Genomic DNA, 13,009 nt, shown 5'->3' on the forward strand with positions numbered 1-13,009 from the left:
GCAAAGGGCAGGGATGAGACAGTAGCTGGAGTCACTGTCAGATGAATTTTTGAGTTTCCACCAGTCACCCACTTGGCACACACCACAGTCTGCAGGCTCGCTGGCATCTGCAGGATGCCCTCTGACCTTGAAGTCCTCTTGAGCAGCAGCAGGGCTGACTGGTACCCCTAAAGCAGAATGTAGTTGAGCAGCAACTATACCTCCACAGCTCAAGTCTGGAACTGCAGGCTTCATGCTCCTTTTATTGGCCCAAAGCAATCACCTGGACCCTAGTCATCTTCCTAGACAGGATTTAAAGCCAATGACGCTACAGGTTACATATCCATAACACATAAACACATTTTATCAAAGAGCACCAACACAATTAGGTTTATAGCAGACAGCACTGTTGACAATAGCCAAATATGCAACCAAGTATGGCATGTAGCATCAACAATGGATTTAAGAAAATTTAGAACACAAAATAGAATATTATTCAACTACACAAAGAAATTCTACTATTTGCATCAAAATAGAAGTAATTGAAAGATATCAATATTGAGTGAAAGAATCCAGACACAGAATGACAAATACATCATTCCCCTTATATGTGAGAGCAAAGAAACTCCTGGTTTATCAGTATTGCCGCAAATATAGGTTTGATAAACTTTTATATCTTTGTCAAACCAATAGGTGGGAATGATATGCTACTACAGTTTTAATGTTGTGTGAGTATTTTAAAATTTGCTGCATGTGAGTGAAGTGCACATCTTTCCATTTGATTATTATGTATTTATATAGCCCTTGCCTGTTTTCCTGTTGAACCAGGGTCTTTGCACTTTGTACTTGTTGAATTCTTTACTTTGTGGCATATTAAGTATTAAGCCTTTGACTATAATGTAAATTTAAAATGTTATCTCAAAAAAAGGAAGGGAGGAAAAAAGGCAGGGAAGGAAGGAAAGTAGGAGGCAGGAAAGAAGAGGAAGAGAGCAAGGAGAAATTGAAGATGAAGAAGAGGGAGGGGAGGGACAAAGGGAAGTGTCGTTGTTCTTAGAATAATATCCGTGAACAACATTGAATCAGTCCTCTTTCATCAATATTACATTAGCATGAGCATTAAAGTTGCATTGTAGTAATTACCATGCATTTGCTGTGGCCCTTAGAATTTATCAGTAAGTTCCTAACAAAGAAAAATAATAAAGCCACCGAGGACAGAGACATTCTCTTGTAGTCAGAATCTAAGGTCTGTGGCATTGGTACCGGTTGTCAAGCTTTGGGCTTACCTTTCTCCAGCAAACTGAAGTGTCCCTCAAAGCAGGGCAAGGGTGCACACTGCAGTGAGTGATCCTCTGTTTATGTGTACTTTATCTGTGCTGTTTAGGGTTCCTGCCACTTCTTCACTGAAGTTTTCCCTCAGTCAGCTTTTCTAGAAATTGAGTCCTTCCATTACTGTTTCCTTTTCTCTGTTGTGGAGGCAACTGCAGGGTCTCTCCATTCAGCCATCTTCAATCTCTTCCTTTGCTTTCTTTATTAAAAGTCTTTCCTTCTGATAGCTTTGGATTTAGGTTGTTCTTTTTTTCTCATTTTTCAAGTGAAGAGGCTGATTCAATACTTAGGACCTTTCTTCCCTAAGGAAAACCCAGGAAAAGATGGCTTCATTGGTGAATTACAGTAAGCATGAAAAGAATTACACCAACATTTTAAAACCCTGTCAAAAAAAAAAATGGAAGAAGAGGAGGGAAAAAATCCCAGTTGACAGCACTGGGCTCATATTACTTAGATATTGACAACCATTTAATAATATTCCAAGAAAATAAAATTGTAAACTAACATCTCTTATGACTACAAATGTAAAAATCCTAAAATGAATGCAAGAATGTGAATCAAGCAACTTATTGAAATGATTATATATCATGGTTAAGTGGAATTTATACTGAAATATGAGTATAGTTCCACATAAAGAAATAATTAGGGGGTTAGGATTGTGGCATGAAGTAGAGTCTCCACCTGCAACAAATGTGCTGGTTTGGAGCCTAGACCATGTCTGATCCAGCTCTCTTCTAATGTGTCTGGGAAAGCAATGGAAGATGACCCAAGTGCTATGTGAGAAACCAGAATAAGCCAGGGAGAAACTTTTGGCTCCTGCCTTCAGTCTGGCCCAACTCTGACCATTGACGCCATTTGGGGATAGCTGAAAGTGCACTCTCACTCTCTCTCTCTCTGTCTCTCTCTCTCTCATTTTCTCTCCCTGGAATTTTGCCTAATAATTTTCTTTAACTTTTCAAAAATTAAATAAATAGATGTAATACATTCCATTACTGGAACAAAAATGAAAACTAAATAATGACCTCAATATAAACAAAGAAAGTATCTGCAAAGTTCATTTACTCATAATGACAAAAATTCATGAAAATATAATGTAAGGGCCTTTAACAGGACAAACAGAAAAACACAGATAACATCCTAGCCAATTGTAAAAGACTAAAACTTTTCAAGCTTACCAAAAATAAGAATTCCTGCTTACACTATTGTTAATGAATGATGTACTGACATTTCTAGTTACTGCAATTACACAAGAAAATAAAAAACTAAAAGACATTCCAATTATGAGAAGCAAAACTATCATTATTTACAATGACAGGGTTATCTATGAAAGTATAGAACATTCCCAAAAGTATATTTTAAAATCTGCTAGAATTAGTACTGAGTTAATCAGTTTTAGGGTACAAGACAATTTTATTTCAATATATAACCAAACAATGTGAAAGGGAAATTAACAAGTAACTCCATTTGCAATGGCACCTAATAGATTTACTAATAACTTTAACCCAGAAAATAAAAGACTTGCATGCTGAAAGGTTGTAAAACATGGCAAAAAGAATTAAGAATCCCCATATAAATGAAGAAACATCTTTGGAAAACTTTGTATCTTAAGATGTCGGAGATACCCAAGTCAATCCAAGTTTCAGGGTAATCTCTACCAAAATGCCAATAGCCTGTTTTGAAGATGTGAAAAAACTGATTAAAAACACACATGAGGGCTCGGCAGCGTGGCCTAGTGGCTAAGGTCCTCGCCTTGATCCCATATGGCTGCTGGTTCTAATCCCGGCAGCTCCACTTCCTCTCTATCTCTCCTCCTCTCAGTATATCTGACTTTGTAATAAAAATAAAATAAATCTTAAAAAAAAAAACAAAAAACACACACATGAAATTTCAGGAGGCTCCAAATAGCCAAAACAATATTGCAAAAGGAGATGCCAATTAGAACTCTAATACTTTCAAGTTTCTAAGCTTTCTACTAATATACAGTAATCACAACAGTGTAGTGTTGGCATAAAATAGACATACCAACCAATGCAATAAATTAGGCTAAATAAAAACCTATGCATCTTTGGCCTCTTGATTTTTGAGAATGATACAGTATCTACTTACTGGGGAACAACTATTCCTTTCAAAAGAGAGCTGAGACAACTGCATTTTCACATTAAAAAACAACTGAAACAGAATTTCTTTCTCATTTCATATACCAAGGGTAATTCAAAATGGATAAATGGCATAAGAAATTAAACATATAGTTAATAGAAGAAACCTTAAAGGTAAATTTCATATGATTTTAGTTTGACAATACTCTTATATATAACATCAAAAGTGTGAGCAAAAAAAGATAAAATGAACTCTGTAAATTTTTTTTACATTTTACATTTTATTATTATTATCATTTTATGATACAGTTTCATAGGCTCCTGGTATTTTCCACCCCAATTCCCCCCCCACCTAGTTCCTCTATATCATTATTAAAGTATACTTCTTCATACACAGTCATATATCCATCATTGCAGGCATGGACAATGGCAGAGAGTCCACCACCCTATTGACAAGATATAGTAAACAGTTTCATTGTAAGTCCATCTTTGTCTGGAAGTAGGAATGCATGCTATATTGTATCCTCACATCTGGATATGTTAGTCTCCATTTCACAGCTACTGTGCTTCCCGTCAAATGAAAGGTCATCATACAAAATCAACAAGAAAGAAAAATAGAAATTTACAATGCCATGAAGTTAAATAACATGTTACTAGATGACGGTCTCCATTGTACAGCTACTATACATCTCCTTAATTGAAAAACCACAAAACAAAATCAAGAGGAAAAAATTAACAACACCACGAAGTTAAATAACATGCTACTAAATGACTAACGTGTAGCTGAAGAAATGAAAGTCAAGAACCTTCTTGCAGAAAATGATGCTACTGTATGATCTATGAGTCATTGAAGAATTTAATCAGAAGAAAGTGTTTTGAAGAGATGAAACTAAAAGAAAGCATCAAAACCCATGTGATATAGTTTCTGCTGATTTTTGTTGGTGAAGTGTCTCTTCTAGACAATAAACAGATGGGTTTTGTTTTTTTAATCTAGTCTACTGATCTATGATGTTTGATAGAGCTTAAGCCATTTACGTTCAGGGTTAATGTGTATGGGTAGTATTTTGATCCTGTCATTTTAGGAATGGGTTGTTCATTGGTTTAGTCTTCTGTTGTCATTTTACTGGGATGTTCTTCGCATTCACCTTTGGTTTTGGTAGGTGCTATTCCTCTTCTCTGCCAAGAGAACATCTTGAAGTATCATTTGTAGGGCAGGTTTGGAAGAGGCGAATTCTTTTAACTTTTCTTTACTGTGGGAGAATTTTATTTCATTTTCAAAGACAAAAGAAAGCTTTGCTGGATATGTTATCCTAGGACAACAATTTTTTTTCTTTTAGGGTCTGGAATATGTCGCTCCATTCTCTTCTTCCCTCTCGAGTTTCCTGTGAGAGATCTCCTGTGAGTTTAACTGGCATTCTTTTATATGTCAACTGATTTTTTTCACGTGCACATTTAAGGATCTTTTCCTTATGTTCAATTGAAGAGAGCTTGATGAACATGTGTCTTGATGAAGATCACTTTTGATCAAGCCTGTTGGGAGTTCTGTGCCCCTCCTGGATCTTGTTTCCCAATTCTTTCTCTAGATTAGGGAAATTTTCCTTTATTATTTCATTAAATATATTTGTAAAACCAGTTTCTCTTTCTGCACCTTCTGGGACTCCCATAACTCTTTTATTAGGCCTCTTAATAGTGTCTTTCAATTGTTGAATACATTTTCTGGCCTGATCCAGCTCTGCTGCCAGCTTTTGGTTTGCTTCCCCCTAATGACAGAAAATATCTTCCAATCCTGAGATTCTTTCTTCTGCTTGCGTCATTCTATTTTGGAGTCTTTCCACTGTACTTTTCATTTGCTCCACTATGTTCTTAATTTCTGATATATCAACCTTGATTTGCTTTATTGCTGCTATTGCTTGTGTAAAATATTCCTTAAAGTCTTGGAACTCTTGTACGTGCTTCTCATTTCTGATCAGAAGCTTTAAAATGAGTTTTATGAATTCTGTGTCCCACATATTTTCAATGTCTTCCTCAGTTAACTCTGAGGTTGGCATAGGGTTTTGCTCCTTTGCAGGGGAGTCTTCAATCATATTCATTTTGCCTTTGTGTCTTCTTTTGCTCTTGGTCATTGTACTTCTGGTTAGCAGAGTCTTCTCCTTGGGGCAGTTTTCTCAGCTGGGTCACCCACACGTCTAGTTTGATTTTACTTATTGCAGTTTGTACACAGCTTTTTGCTTGCAGCCACTTGTGCCACAACCTCCAGCGAGTTCCAGGTCTGGGTTCTTATGTCAGATTTCCACCGTGGTCTCCACAGCCCCAGCTCCTGGCTCACCAATCTCCACCTCCTGTGATATCGTGCTGAGGCTGCACCCTTGTCTCTGCAACCTTTCTCCCACTTCCAGTTGGAGCAGGTCCCAGGATTAGGGGGACACCATAGCTAGGTTGTTGGTGGCACTGATCTTGCCAGAACCTGTTGGATGTTAGGTCTGGGTACCACACGGACCTATTTTGACCCCTACAATGCCACAGTCGGTATTATTTCCCTGCGGGACCAGTGCAATCCACTCAACTCAGTGAGTTCTCACGAGCTCAGCACATGCACAGTTCACTGTTGTTCCCTGCAGTCCCAAAGCTATTGCCACAGTGTACAAAATGGCGCTTGACGTACCACTACTAGAGTTCATGATCTGCTGGCTGTCAGGTCTGAGGGATACCCAGACCTGTCTTGGGTGGAACCTGTAGAATATCCCATTGCTGTAGTTCACTGAGTCAGAAATGAGTTCACTCCCAGCTCAGCACATGCTCAGTCCTTTCCCTTGCTTTTGTCTCCTTACGCAAATGGCACCCAATTCGGCTCTAGGGGGCTGACTGGGCTATGAAATCCACCCTGTTCTCTCACTGCCCATCTGGGATCTGCTGCTCTGTCTCTGCTCCTGGTCAAATCAAACAGACCAGCAGGACAGACAGTTCTTTGTCTGGGTTCACCTCCCAAGCTCCTAGTGAAAGTCCGTTCCCACTGGGTTGCTGGTGGAGTTCTGGCTGCTGGTGGAGTTCAGATGGCCATTAGTTGAATGCCACTGGATTATCAGTCACTACAACACCACACCACTGTTTTTGCTGCTTCCATGTGCCTGTCAGTCTCCAGGTACCCCTCTGCTGTTGTTGTGTCCTCCCCTATTTTCTGAAATGTGTCCTCTCAGCTTCATCCTGATTAAATGTTTTTCCATCCATTAAAACATGTCCTTACCCTATTCTTCCATCTTGATTCCAGCCGAACTCGGTAAATTTTTTTTGAAAAATAATAATATCATCAAATATCCAAAACATAGAGAGAACTCCTGTCTGTTCCCTTCAAGATAATTTTCAAAATGAACAACGGACTTAAGAAAATGGTTTTTTTCCTCCAAATAAAATAAAATAAGCATAAAAAATTGTAAGATGATCACTATCATTGTACATTAGGGAAAATTCAAAAACCAAAATGTGATCACATTTCACATCTACTAGAATAACTATAATTTTTAAATTATTGATGAGGATGCAGAGAAACCATCATCCTCTTAACACTGCTGATGAGTTTGTAAAATTGTATAGCCGTCGTGAGAGATTGAGCAGTTCTCAAAGGAACTATAGGCAGAAATGTCATGTGACCCAGAAATTCCATTCTAAGCTATGCATCCCCCAACATATAAATCAGGAATTGAAACAGATACTTGTTGAATGTCAACATTTCTTGCAGTATTAACCACACTAGCGAAAATATGGAAACAACTCAAGCATCCTTCAACAGATGAACAGATAAACAAAATGTGATATGCAATACAAAGTTACTGAGTCATAAAATGTAATTAAGTCCTTGATACACGGAATAACATGGATGAAATTGAAAATGTTAAGCTAAGTGTAATAAGCCAGACATAAAAGAACAAATGTTTTATGATCTCCTTTAAATGAAATAGCTAGAAAATGAATTCATAGAAACGGAGTTCAGAGGCAACCAGTAGGTATGGAAGGAAGATGGGATTTATTGGTTAAAGTTGATAGTGTTTCTCCTTGGGATGATAAAACATTTTGGACATAGAGGCAATGGGTTACATCGTGAAACATAATTATTGTCACTGAACTGAACACATAAAAAGAGATAAAATAGAAAATTTGTTACATACATATATTACAACTCTGGAAATAAATAATGTAAAACATAAATCAAAGGCCATTTAATTGTGCACTTTGGGTGAATCATAAGGTATATTAATTATATTTCAACAAAATTGTTTTAAAAGGATTCATACACACAGCCTATAAGTCTAATGATATTTTACTCATGTCAAAAACAAAAGTTGCTGAAGATAAATGAACAGTACATGCAGAAGAGAAAGCAATAATCACCAAAATGTGCATAGAAACAGATGCTCCCTATGGCTACTTACAAATCAGAAGCAAAGCAAGGCCAATATGAGTTATGATTTCATACCACCAGAATGACTAGACTTCTGATTTGGAGCTGACGTTGCTGTATAGCATCTTAAGCCTCTGTCTGCAGCACCAGCCACCCGTGTCAGCACCCACTAATGCCCTGGCTGCCCCACTTTTGATCCAGCTCTCTGCTGATGTAACTGAGTTAGCAGCAAAGGATGACAAAAGTGCTTGGGCACTCCTGTGGGAGGGTAGGATGAAGCACACAGCTCCTGTCTTCACCTGGCTGGAACAGGCTGTTAGCAGCTACATGAGAAATGAACTAGCAGATGAAAAATATATCTCTCATTCTGTCTCTCCCTCTGTCTCTGTAACTCTTTCAATTAAATCTTTTAAAAAAATTTTTTTGACAATACTTTAGGTTTACAATGATGTACAATCTGAAATTATCTAATAAAAGGAAAATCCAAAAATGTTAGTGAATACTCACTGAAACTTTAAATTTAATGTCAAAAATGAGAGAAATATTTAAAATACATTATCAAGATTATGGTACCTGTGAAGGCTTTCTATTATTATGAATTCTCTGACCCTCATACCTTATACAACCTTAGTTACTACTCTTATATAACAATGAAAATCTAACAGTAAATGCTGCAAACTCTAATTTCAAAATCTATGAAGAAAAAGCTAAGTACTTTATTCCCAAATGTGAGTGCTTAAAACTGGGCCATCATCTGGGCCCGGCGGCGTGGCCTAGCGGCTAAAGTCCTTGCCTTGAAAGCCCCGGGATCCCATATGGGGCGCCGGTTCGAATCCCGGCAGCTCCACTTCCCATCCAGCTCCCTGCTTGTGGCCTGGGAAAGCAGGAGAGGATGGCCCAAGGCTTTAAGACCCTGCACCCGCGTGGGAGACCTGGAAGAGGTTCCTGGTCCCAGCATCGGATTGGTGCGTACCGGCTGTTGCGGCTCACTTGGGGAGTGAAACATCGGATGGAAGATCTTCCTCTCTGTCTCTCCTCCTCTCTGTATATCCGGCTTTCCAATAATAATAAAATCTTTAAAAAAAAAAAAACTGGGTCATCATCTAGAATCTAGAAAAATATCTTTCTTCTGCACAGCTTCAATCTCAAAGTTCCAAGTTAATAAAATAAATAAGTACCAATATGCATATATCTTCATGATGAATATATACTAATTATAATAAAATGATAATGTATGGATTCATTAAATCCTATTATGAGGTTATCTAATAGGTGTTTCACATATATTAATTCATTCAATATCATCAAACTAATCCTGTAATCTACAATTATCTTTTATGGATGATACATGTGGATTTAAAAAATCACAAGCTCCTTAAACACATGTGGGTAGTAAGAGGTACCCACATGTTTTGGCCATTACAATCCAAAATTGACATTCTTCCCCTTAAAGCACAATGTCTTTTCTATCTACAAAATATTACTGTAGTGTTAAATAAAAACAACTATTATGCCTCCACAGGAGAACTGTCCATGCAGAATTTCTGGAATATTTTTTCCTTTAACTAGCTGTGACTACCCTGTTGAGTGGCATGTTTAATTTTAAAAAATAATTAACATGTAATACATTTTAACTCTGGCCTTAAAGGTGGCTGGAAAAAGAACAACTCCCAAGTTAATCATCTTTAAATTAAGTTAAGCTCAATGGTAACAATTTGCAAGCTTGTGTAAGAAGGAGATGGCTAAGAGGACATTTTTCGGAGAGCATAGCAGAAACTGGAGGGAAGGTACAAAAATCAGCTACCCAAGCAAAGCCTCAAAATTGCTCTTCAGAATTTAAAAAACAGAAAAACGCAATGTCATACAACTCCAAAAGGAGTGTTAAAATACTCCTTGAGTACGCAGGAATAATACAGCAAAATCGTTGTGATCAATGAATGTGCCCTGGGGTACGAAAAAAAATTGTTAACACTTGTTGAAATATCCTTGTAGTTAGGTATATGTTCAATTTCATTAGATTAAGTTTTCATTAGAGTAATTTTTGCTAATCATGTTCAAATGTGTGTATCTGCGCACATCCACTGAAGTAAGTGGTAAGACATTTATATGGTTATCATATAAATGTTTTTATGACAAAAAATATGTTTTGGCCAATATAATTTTATGATGACAATAAAGCCTTAAGAAAAATGTTAAATCTTGCTTTGTATGTTTTTTTTTAATGTAGGACAGAGGAAAAAGAAAGATGGCCAATCATAGAGGAAAAAGAAAGATGGCCAGTCACAGAGGAAGAGGAAAGATGGCCAGTCACAGAGGAAGAGGGAGAATGGACAGTCACAGAGGAAGAGGGAGAATGGACAGTTGGGGGAGGAAAGTGTGGCAGAGAGTGGAGAGAGAGCAGTGGGAGCCAAGTGGATGCAACTCAGAGCTGGAGAAGGAAGTGCACCACACTAGATGGGCAGAGCTCACAGGAGTACTGTGGAGAGAAGCTGGAGCTGAGTGGACGAAGGCAAACAGTTGGAAACACCGGAGGCTGCAGCCAGCAGCGCAAGAGAAAGGTGAGCACCAGCCCAGTTACGCAAAGGCACCCAACCCATACGAATACAAAGCCTAGTGGATTTGGAAACAACAAAGGGAACTGAGGCAGGTGGACTCCCGTGGGAGTCTCCAAAAGAGATAGCATGTGGTAAAAAGCCATAGGACAAAGCGCTGACGCAAACACCTGTGAAGGGAGGCAAACCTGAGGGGAATACCATGGGCTACTGATTATCCCTTCATCAAGGTAGACTTTGAGGAGCGAACCAGTTGATGGGGGCACATGGGAAACAAAGCAGACTCCATCCTACACTCAGAAGGTCCTCACCCTAAAATCTCTGAGCTATAGGACTGCCTGAAAGGGGGACACTGGAACCTAGAGGGGCAGAGAGTGAACTGGGATCCGCTACATAAATCCTAGTGAGTAAACGACAATTAACACCCAAATGCATTTGTGTATAGGCAGACATCAGGACCCCGTTGCTCTGATTCCGATACCCAGAGCGCGAGCAAGACAGGAGGGGAGAGTAAAGGCTACCTTGGTAAAATCCCTGGAGCGAGGGCATCCCAGGAGAGAACTGCAAGCACCTGTGGGTTGCTGCTTGGCACAGGCCTGGGAGAGATGGGAAGCAGCAGGGCTGCGGACCTGTGTGCAGCTTCTGCGCAGCTTCCCTGTGCCACGAGCCCTAGGTGGCGTGAGTGAGGCATGCTTGATTGGGCATGCCTCTGTGTGGCTCTGCAGGGATGCAGGTGCCTGCCTCAGCACCCCTGTCCCAGCATCTACAGAACTAGGATAGCAACAACCCACACCATGTGCCCAGGCCTTTGGTGGAAGTCACAGAAGCACAGCAGGGAACTCTACCACCAGGTAGAAACACAGGGATGTCTGCTTAGAAGTCCAAGGAATCCCTCGCTCTCCCACCTCCCCTCCTCCCCCGCAAAAAAAGTGAGATATGCCCTTGTTTCTATTTCCAAGATGTCTCCTTTCTCATCTGAAGAAGATTGGAGGTAAGCCAGACATGACTCTTTTGTATCCAACAGCAACAGTTACCTAATTACCAACTAGGGTGGATCCCACATGGGGACACCCAAGGCTAAGAAAGGCAGCTAGTATGGCACAAACTGGAGACAGAGGCAGGACCAAAGCACAGAAGCCTGAGCCTGAAGCCCCCTAGGCCATAAACTCAAAAACCCAGACATTAACCTAGCTCAAGAGCAAACAGGAAACTGTGTACAGAAGGGGAACAGTACAATCCACTCACAAAACTGGAGTGACAGACACAATATAAAGACAGAATTTGGACCCAGCACGGTAGCCTAGCAGCTAAAGTCCTCACCTCGCATGCACCAGACTCCAATTAGGGTGCCAGTTCTAATCCCAGTGACCCCACTTCCCGTTCAGCTCCCTGCTTGTGGCCTGGGAAAGCAGTCAAGGACAGCCCAAAGCCTTGCAACCCTGCACCCATGAGGGAGACCCGGAAGAAGCTCCTGGCTTCAGATTGGCTCAGCTCTAGCCGTTGTGGTCTTTGGGGAGTGAAACAATGGATGGAAGGTCTTTATCTCTGTCTCTCCTCTGTAAGTCTTAATTTCCAATAAAAATAAATTAAATCTTAAGAAAGAAAGAAAGAAAGAAAGAAAGAAAGAAAGAAAGAAAGAAAGAAAGAAAGAAAGAAAAAAGAAAGAATGAATGAATCTGCCTAAAAAGAAAATCTGCAAATCTGAAATGGGCAAGGGTAACCGACAAAACAAATTAGGAAACCGGTTTTTCCCTCAAAAATGAGTAAAAGAGTATCTCAATCTTAGAGTAATAGGACAAAAACATTGAGGATCTCTCGGACAAAGAAGTAAAAAGAAAAAAAAATGATAAAACTCTTCAGAGACAGCGAGAAAAAAAAGGCAAGAATTTAAGAAATATATTACAAAGGAGATAAAAGCTACAACACAAGAAATAGAAATACTTGAACTGAAGGATACAACAGAACAAAATTTTTAAAAAAAAAGCCTTAAAGCCTCACCAATAGAATGAGCAAGACAGATGAAAGAATTTCAAAACTAGAAAATGCTTTATTTGAGGACACACAAATAATTGGAAATATAGGAGAACTGAATAAAGTGAAGAAAACCCTCCAAAAATTGAATGACTTCATCACGAGATCAAATATAAGAGTGACGGGAGTTCCTGAAGGCTTGGACAGAAGAGCAGAATTACAGAACATATTCAATGAAATTATAAGAGAGAACTTCCCAAACAGTGGGAATGTCGGGGTAAGCCAAATACAAGAAGGACAGAGAACCCAAAATAGATTTGATCTGAAATGATCCTCACCTAGACTCATGACCAAGCTCCCTTTGGTTGATTGGGAAGAAGAGGTACTGAAACAGGCACACAAGAAGGGTCAGATAACATTTGCAGAACACCAATCAGACTTACTGCTGGTTTCTCAGAGGAGAGCCTTCAGGCCAGAAAAGAATGGAGGGACCCATCTCAGATCCTAAAACAAAACAAAACAAAAAAACTGTCAACCCAGAATAACATTCCCAGTAAAGCTCATCTGTGTTAGAAAGAGAGAGAATCTCAATGCAAAAATAATAGGACAAAATCGCTGTCAACATTAACCTTGAACATAAATGGCTTAATTTCATCAGTATAAATACTGATTAGCATACTGGGTCAAAAACA

The 13,009-nt window shown here is 39.2% G+C and overlaps 1 protein-coding gene across 1 annotated transcript in view; it reads left to right on the forward strand.

Moving 5' to 3' along the window:
• Window positions 1-10,333: 10,333 nt before the first annotated feature.
• The window catches only part of LRRCC1 (leucine rich repeat and coiled-coil centrosomal protein 1), a 42,095-nt gene continuing 39,419 nt past the window's right edge, over window positions 10,334-13,009 (forward strand). Inside the window, exon 1 of the mRNA XM_058668768.1 lies at window positions 10,334-10,352. The gene's annotated coding sequence lies outside the window, so the exon portion shown is untranslated. The remainder of the gene's footprint in view (window positions 10,353-13,009) is intronic.

Source organism: Ochotona princeps, chromosome 9 (assembly GCF_030435755.1).
Source record: "Ochotona princeps isolate mOchPri1 chromosome 9, mOchPri1.hap1, whole genome shotgun sequence".
In the NCBI taxonomy this organism is placed as follows: domain Eukaryota; kingdom Metazoa; phylum Chordata; class Mammalia; order Lagomorpha; family Ochotonidae; genus Ochotona; species Ochotona princeps.